Genomic DNA, 7,888 nt, shown 5'->3' with positions numbered 1-7,888 from the left:
GAAGACTGGTGAACCAGATGGCTACACCAGGCTCCAATCTGATTTGGCAGAGTTTCTACAGCTGGATGTCCTTCCTAACGCCAACCACTCTGAGAGTGTAGTGGGTGCTTTTACGTGTCACTGGCACGAAGGCCAGTCAGGCAGTACTGGCAACGGTCACGCTCAAAATGGTGTATTTTACGTGCCACCAGCACAGGAGCCAGTCTAGCAGCACTGGCAGTGATCTCGCTCGAATGTCTTTACAGGTGCTAGGAAGGCGACGTTGGGCACAGGTGCCATCACGATTTCGCTTTCGCTTGCCCCAACAGGTCTTCACAAGTCAAGTTTCATGTCCAATGAAGGAGACGACATTGGCATGAGTGCCAGTTGTTGAATTTAGTTCGATTTCGATTTCACTTGCCTCAACAGGTCTTTGCAAGTGGAGTTTAGTGTCCAATGAAGGAAAGGTACGCATAAGTGGGCTGGCTCATCTTCACTTAATATCCACTTTTTCATGCTTGCATGGATCAGACAGAGTCTATTGAGGCAGATTTTCTTCAGCTTGATGCCCTTTTTGTCACCAACCCTCACCTGTTTCCAAGCATGGTAATATTTTCCTATGGACAGACATTTTCTCACAGAAGGTTTGAAGTGAATGACACTGCTTGTATGGCAGTGACAATCATTTACAACTATTACACAGTGTCAAAACAAGGAGACACAAACACATACACACTCAAACACTCACATATGTACACAAGAGGCTTTTTTCAGTTTTCATCTACCAAATCCACTGCCAAGGCTTTAGTCAGCCTGGGGCTATAGGAGAAGGCACTTGCTCTAGGTACCACACTGCGGGATTGAACCCAGAACTATGTAGTTTAAAAGCAAACTTCTCACTGCACAACCACATCTGCACCTATCACTCTATTTAGATGGATGGATGGACGGATAGATGGATGAATGGACAGACAGATGGACGGACGGACGGACAGAGAAAGAGACTGACAGACTGATACAAGTACATCAAATAGTATACAGCATACTTTTTGGTTTATTGAAATTATCTCCACCTCCGAGGATGTATCACAATTGCCTAATGGCACTTCAGAACACCTCTATAGAAGACAGGGAGATAATGTCAAGAATCAATAATTCTCTAAAGCTGACATGCCGTTATGGAAACCAATAGATGCTGCTTGGAAATAAGATGACAACCACAGCCTCAATAGGCATCATCAACACAACAGTTATCCTACTTCATCTCCAATAGCCCAGGCAGTCAGACATATACAAAAACAAGTTGAACACATTTTTGGCCTTGGTAATTTGCATCATTATCATCATCATCGTTTAACGTCCCCCTTCCATGCTGGCATAAGTTGGGTGGTTTGACAGGAGCTGGCCGAGTAGAAGACTACCCCAGGCTACGTTGTCTATTTTGGCATGGTTTTTACAGCTGGATGCTCTTCCAAATGCCAACCATTTCACAGTGTGGACTGGATGCTTATTTGGCACCAGCATCATCATCATCATCGTTTAACGTCCACTTTCCATGCTAGCATGGGTTGGACGATTTGACTGAGGACTGGTGAAACCAGATGGCTACACCAGGCTCCAATCTGATTTGGCAGAGTTCCTACAGCTGGATGCCCTTCCTAATGCCAACCACTCCGAGAGTGTAGTGGGTGCTTTTACATGCCACCGGCACAAGGGCCAGTCCGGCAGTACTGGCAACAGCCACGCTCAAAATGGTGTATTTTACGTGCCACCTGCACTGGAGCCAGTCCAGCGGAACTGGCAACGACCTTGCTTGAATGTCTTTGCACATGCAAGGAAGCAGCATATTCAAGCAAAACTGGACTAAGAGAAATAATTTAGAGTGGCCAGTGGCATGTATTTGGACAACATAGACAAATACATGTATATCACACACCATACAACATATATTCTCAGTTAATTAAAATTACATCTGCACTGCAAATGACATTTTGAACTTTAGCAACCAGTTTAAATGCTCATACTTTTTTACTCTCTTTTACTTGTTTCAACCATTTGATTGCGGCTATGCTGGAGCACCACCTTTAGTTGAGCAAATCGTCCCCAGGGCTTATTCTTTGTAAGCCTAGTACTTATTCTATCATTCTCTTTTTGCCGAACTGCTAAGTTACGGGGATGTAAATACACCAGCATCGGTTGTCAAATGATGTTAGGGGGACAAACACAGACACACAAACACATACACACACACACATACATATATATATATATATATATACATATACATATATACGACGGGCTTCTTTCAGTGTCCGTCTACCAAATCCACTCACAAGGCTTTGGTCGGCCCGAGGCTATAGTAGAAGACACTTGCCCAAGGTGCCACGCAGTGGGACTGAACCCAGAACCATGTGGTTGGTAAGCAAGCTACTTACCACACAGCCACTCCTATGCCTGCTTGTTTCTTTTGTTTTTTTGACGCTTACCTTGAATTAGATGTCTACAGGTGATATTCTTTTGATTGGCCTGGCATTGAACATTAATTCTTTATTTTGCCACCTTAGGCCTGAGTCAGAACACCTGAGGTGTTTTGATTATTGTTGCCTGTTGCCTGACGGATGATAATAGTGTTGTGACCTTAGGGTATTTAATCGTTGGAACATGGCTGTGTGGTTAGGAAGCTTACTTCTCAACCACATGGTTTTGGGTTCAGTCCCACTGCTTGGGTCCAGCTGAAGTCTTGTGATTGAATGTGGTAGGCAAAAGTTCTTGTTGTGTGTGTATATGTGTGTGAACATGCTTGGTACCTCCTAACAGAAAGGAGGGGAAAATACAATGTAACTCAAAAGATATCATTCAAATGCTTAAGTACTTTAAAATGATAATACTGTGGCTTTCCAGAATAATAGGCTAATGATTAAAATGTCAGCTATAGTTGGTAAAATAAAGATTCTTAGTTCAGTTCCTAACCTAGGCAGAGAATACAACTGGAGATATTGAAAGGTTATGTCAAACACACACATCATGATCATCATCATTATTATTGGCATCCCCTCCTACTCCTCCTCCAAATCATCATCATCATCGTTTGGCATGGGTTGGATGGTTTGACTGAGGTCTGGCAGGCCAGTGGGCTGCACTAGGCTCCAGTCTGATCTGGTAATGTTTCAACAGCTGAATGCCCTTCCTAAAGCCAACCACTCCAAGAGTGTAGTGGGTGCTTTCTATATGCCACCAGCACGGGAGCCAGTCAGGGGCACTGGCATCAACCACATTCGGATGGTGCATTTTGCATACCATCGGCATGGAAGCCAGTCAGGCAGCACTAGCCATGGCTACAATTTCAATTTTACTTGATTCAACAGATCTTCTCAAGCATATCATATCATCCACCGCTTCAAGAGTACTTTTAAATGGGCTGATCATGCAACACTAGCATCGGCCATGGCTATGATCTCACTTTACTTGCCACAGCATATCTCCAAAGGTTTTGGTCTTTTGGCATTGCCTCTGTGAAGCCCAACATTCAAAGGTCATCCTTCACCACCTCTTTCCATGTCTTCCTGGATCTACCTCTTCTACAAGTTCTTTTCACTGTTAGGGTGTGGTTCTTCCTCACACAGCTGTCTTCATCCACACGTAACACATGACCATATCAGTGCAGTCTCTCTTGCACCCCACATTTGATGCTTCTTATGTCCAACTTTTCTCTCAGAGCACTTACATTCTGTTGTGTATGCACACTGACATTACACATCCAGCGGGTCATACTAATTTCATTTCTTTCAAGCCTACGCATGTCCTCAGCAATCCTGGCCCATGTTTCACTACCATGTAGCATGGCAGTTTGCACACATGCATCATACAGTTTACCTTTCACCCTGAGTAAAAGGCCCTTAGATGCCAGCAGAGATAGGAGCTCTCTGAACTTTGCCCAGGCTATTCTTATTCTAGCAGCTACACTCTCAGAGCATCCACCCTCACTACAGACTTGGTTGCCTAGGTAGCGGAAGCTAACAACTGCTTCTAGTTTTTTCCCCTGGCATGTGATGGAATCCATTTTCTGTACATCTTCAGTGTTTATTGCCCTGGTGCATCTGCCACACACAAAAACTATCTTCCTGGTTATTCTTCCTTTGATATTGCTGCACCTTTTATGTGTCCATAGCTTACACTGGGTACATCTTAGGGAGTTTCTACCTATGCCTTTTCTACAGATCGAGCAGAACCGTCCTTGTTTAATTTCCACATGATGGTTGATTTCAATAGCATGGGTGCCCTTTTTAACACCAACCCCTTTACAGGGTCTAGTGGCTGCATTTTTTCATGGCACCATCATATGAGAGATTGTCTTATCCTTAACTGTAGAATACTAAGGGATCCTTTCACTGTTAAACATATTGCTATGAAACTCATTATATATAGACTATTAAATTAGCGTGTTATGTACCTGACATCAGATATTTGATCTCTTCCACTGATGATCCCTTGCAGTTAGGGATCTGAATGATTTGGCACATCCAATGTTGACTTCCAAATAACTGCTGCAATGGTGAAATGTATGTAGGAATTAATAATTTATACTTATCATCATCATCGTGTAGCATCCTCTTTCCATGCTGGCATGGGTTGAACGGTTTGACATGGAGCTGGCCTGCTGAGAGCTGCCCACACCCTGATTGTTTGTTATGGCATGGTTTCTATGGCTGGATGCCCTTCCTTACACCAACCACTTAGCAGAATGTGAAGGGTGCTTTTTATGTGCCACCAGCACAGTTGCTTCATTAAGTGGCACCAGCACCTGAAGGACAAGTCTGTATGTGTGGAAGACAGCAGTTTTACTTAGCTTGACATGTCTCCTCAAGTACAGCAAATCACCACCTCTGCCAGTCCCTTGTCATTTCCTCAGTGAGGCCTAGCAGCCAAAGATGCTTTCTCACCATTTTGTCCCATGTCTCCCTAGGCGTACCCCTTCCACAGGTACCCTCCACAATTAGAGCTCAACACTTCATACACTTGTGTTTATTTTAATCTTCCCCCTACAGATGCTCTGTATATCATAACTAGTAACACCACTAAGCCCAGTAGTTGACTAACCATTACACTGGAAGCTGACTGAATGATGTTAATCTATGTGGAGTTCTGACTCATACAACAGACGTTGCACATCTAACTCTACACACATCAGTTGTGTGTGTACAAGAGGAAAATAAGTTAAGATGATCAGCTGAGACTCTAAATCACAGTAAAAAAAACCTGATGCTCAATGATCTTCCGACACAAAATAAGGCTCATGAAAAACAACTGACTTGAAGAAAGGTCTGTGAAGTCACAAATGCATTAAGAATTTTTTGTAATCTGATTTACAACTGAATTTGCATGGATGTTTTTCCCATTCTCACAACAGGTGGAAAGGTACACATCACAGACGATGAAACAATGTGTGAAGGATAGACGGAACATTTTCAAAATGTATTGACTAACTCGATGTTCTTGGAAACAGAATAAAGGTTTAAATGTGGCACCCAAATAAAACAATTATATTAAATTCATATTAATTGTGGATTTCTGTTAATTTTATGATATTAACCCTATCTACCATCTCTTCTACTCAAAGAAAAATGGGCTGCCATGCAGTGGCTATTCAACTCATTTGAACTCAGAACGTGAGACAGACGAAATACCACAAAAACATTTTTCTAGCGTGCTAACGATTCTGCCAGAAGTAAGCTATATACCACATATGTAACACAATTATACTTACCAATGTTTTTAAATCTAAAAACTGCAGAATTGTTTGTTTGGACAGCGGTAACTTTTACATGTAGCCTTCAAAGAGTTGCTTCCCTTAGACCAAAAAAAAATACGTTAAAAATACACTGAAGACGTACATGTAGTTTAGGATCTATAAAGCAGGTTCTTCGCATTTATCATCATAATCATTATTGTCATCATCATTATCATCATCATCATCATCATTATTATTATCATCATCATCATCATAAGACAGCTCAACCAGATGTTACTTGAGAGAACAAATCAATCATTATCAACATTTCAAATAAGCGATGTTTCCACGTTTTCCTAAATCAGGCGTTATTAACAACTCATCACAATCTATTAGCATCTCATTTGTAGGGGGTCAGTCTTCAGCATCCTGAGAGCTAACGTCACTCTTTATATATATCCACTGATAATATCTTCAATTAACATACCTTTTTTCATAACATTTGCATAGTTGTCTCCCTTGTATACATCAGCCGATATCTAATGACCCGCTAGTATCAGATCATTTATACTCACACACTTCTCTCTCTCTCTCTCTCTCTCTCTCTTTCACTCACACACACACACACACATTAGAATGTATGTATGTATATCATTATATCTGTGTGAACAAGACTGGACTATCAGATGTTACATAACGCTGGTCACAATACGTTTCCAATTCTTTCTTGATTGTGCGATTCTTTTCGATCTTGGCCAAAATTGTTTAACTAAATCGTCTTCCCATCGTTGTGGAGGCCTTTTAAGTGGCTTTTTCCGATCCCTTCGGTACCACTAGACAACTACACGGGTGAACCTTACAAACCCAACGGAACTTGTACTTCCGATATTTCGCTCCGTTCTTGAATTACTCCATTTCAGATATGCTTTTAGCATGGATCTATACATAGCACTTTGCATTGCAGCCAATCGATGTTCTTCTTTCTTCGAAGAAAGCCATATTTCATTTGTGTATGAAAGCATAAGTGGTTGGTGGTTGGCACTCCGTCGCTTACGACGTCGAGGGTTCCAGTTGATCTGATCAACGGAACAGCCTGCTCATGAAATTAACGTGCAAGTGGCTGAGCACTCCACAGACACGTGTACCCTTAACGTAGTTCTTGGGGATATTTAGCGTGACAAGGCTGACCCTTTGAATTACAGGCACAACAGAAACAGGAAGTAAGAATGAGAGAAAGTTGTGGTGAAAGAGTACAGTAGGGTTCGCCACCATCCCCTGCCAGAGCCACGTGGAGCTTTAGGTGCTTTCGCTCAATAAACACTCACAACGACCGGTCTGGGAATCGAAACCGCGAGTCCGCTGCCCTAACCACTGGGCCATTGCACCTCCAGTGGTGTTACTAGTTATGATATATAGAGCATCCGTAGGTGGGGGGCGGATTAAAATAAACATAAGTGTATGAAGTGCCGAGCTCTAATTGTGGAGGGTACCTGTGGAAGGGGTAGACTCAGGGAGACGTGTGACAAAATGGTGAGAAAGCATCTTTGGCTGCTAGGCCTCACTGAGGAAATGACAACTCTTGCAAAGAAACGCAATGTGTTCCTTTCCATGGTGTCCAGAGCTGTGAACAAGTACATTGGCATGACTAGCTATGTTCGACGACGCCGTTACCTCCTAACAGCCAAGACCAAAGCAATCAAAGCCGAGAGATGCCCAAAGCTTCTGTCATTCATCAAACATGAAGGTTCAGAATAAACTCTCGTGTTTGTGGACGAGAAGTTTCTTTGGACGCTGAGGTGAATCGCAGAAATTCTTCAGTGATAGTATATAACTCCCCTGTGTTTGAGACAAAGAATCCTGCCTCTGTGATGGTATTTGGAGCCGTGACGAGTGATTGAAGTGTCATTGATCCACACTTCATTGAGTCCGGCATGAAGATCGGCACAAAGGAGTAACTGGGCAACCTGAGGAATTCTGTTACTTTGGATGGAACAGAAATTTGGGCTTGACAATGTGGTGTTTATCCAGGATTCTGCATCATGCCGTGGGCCAAAAGCAACACAGGCTTTCTTTGGTGAGAAGGTTCCATTTTTTGTGAGAGCCAACATCTGGCCCAGTAATAGCCCAGATCTCAACCTTCTCGATTACTTTTTATGGGGCGTATTCAAGCAAGGACAAACG

This window comes from Octopus bimaculoides, chromosome 6, assembly GCF_001194135.2.
Source record: "Octopus bimaculoides isolate UCB-OBI-ISO-001 chromosome 6, ASM119413v2, whole genome shotgun sequence".
Lineage (NCBI taxonomy): Eukaryota > Metazoa > Mollusca > Cephalopoda > Octopoda > Octopodidae > Octopus > Octopus bimaculoides.
This window is presented reverse-complemented; position numbering follows the sequence as displayed.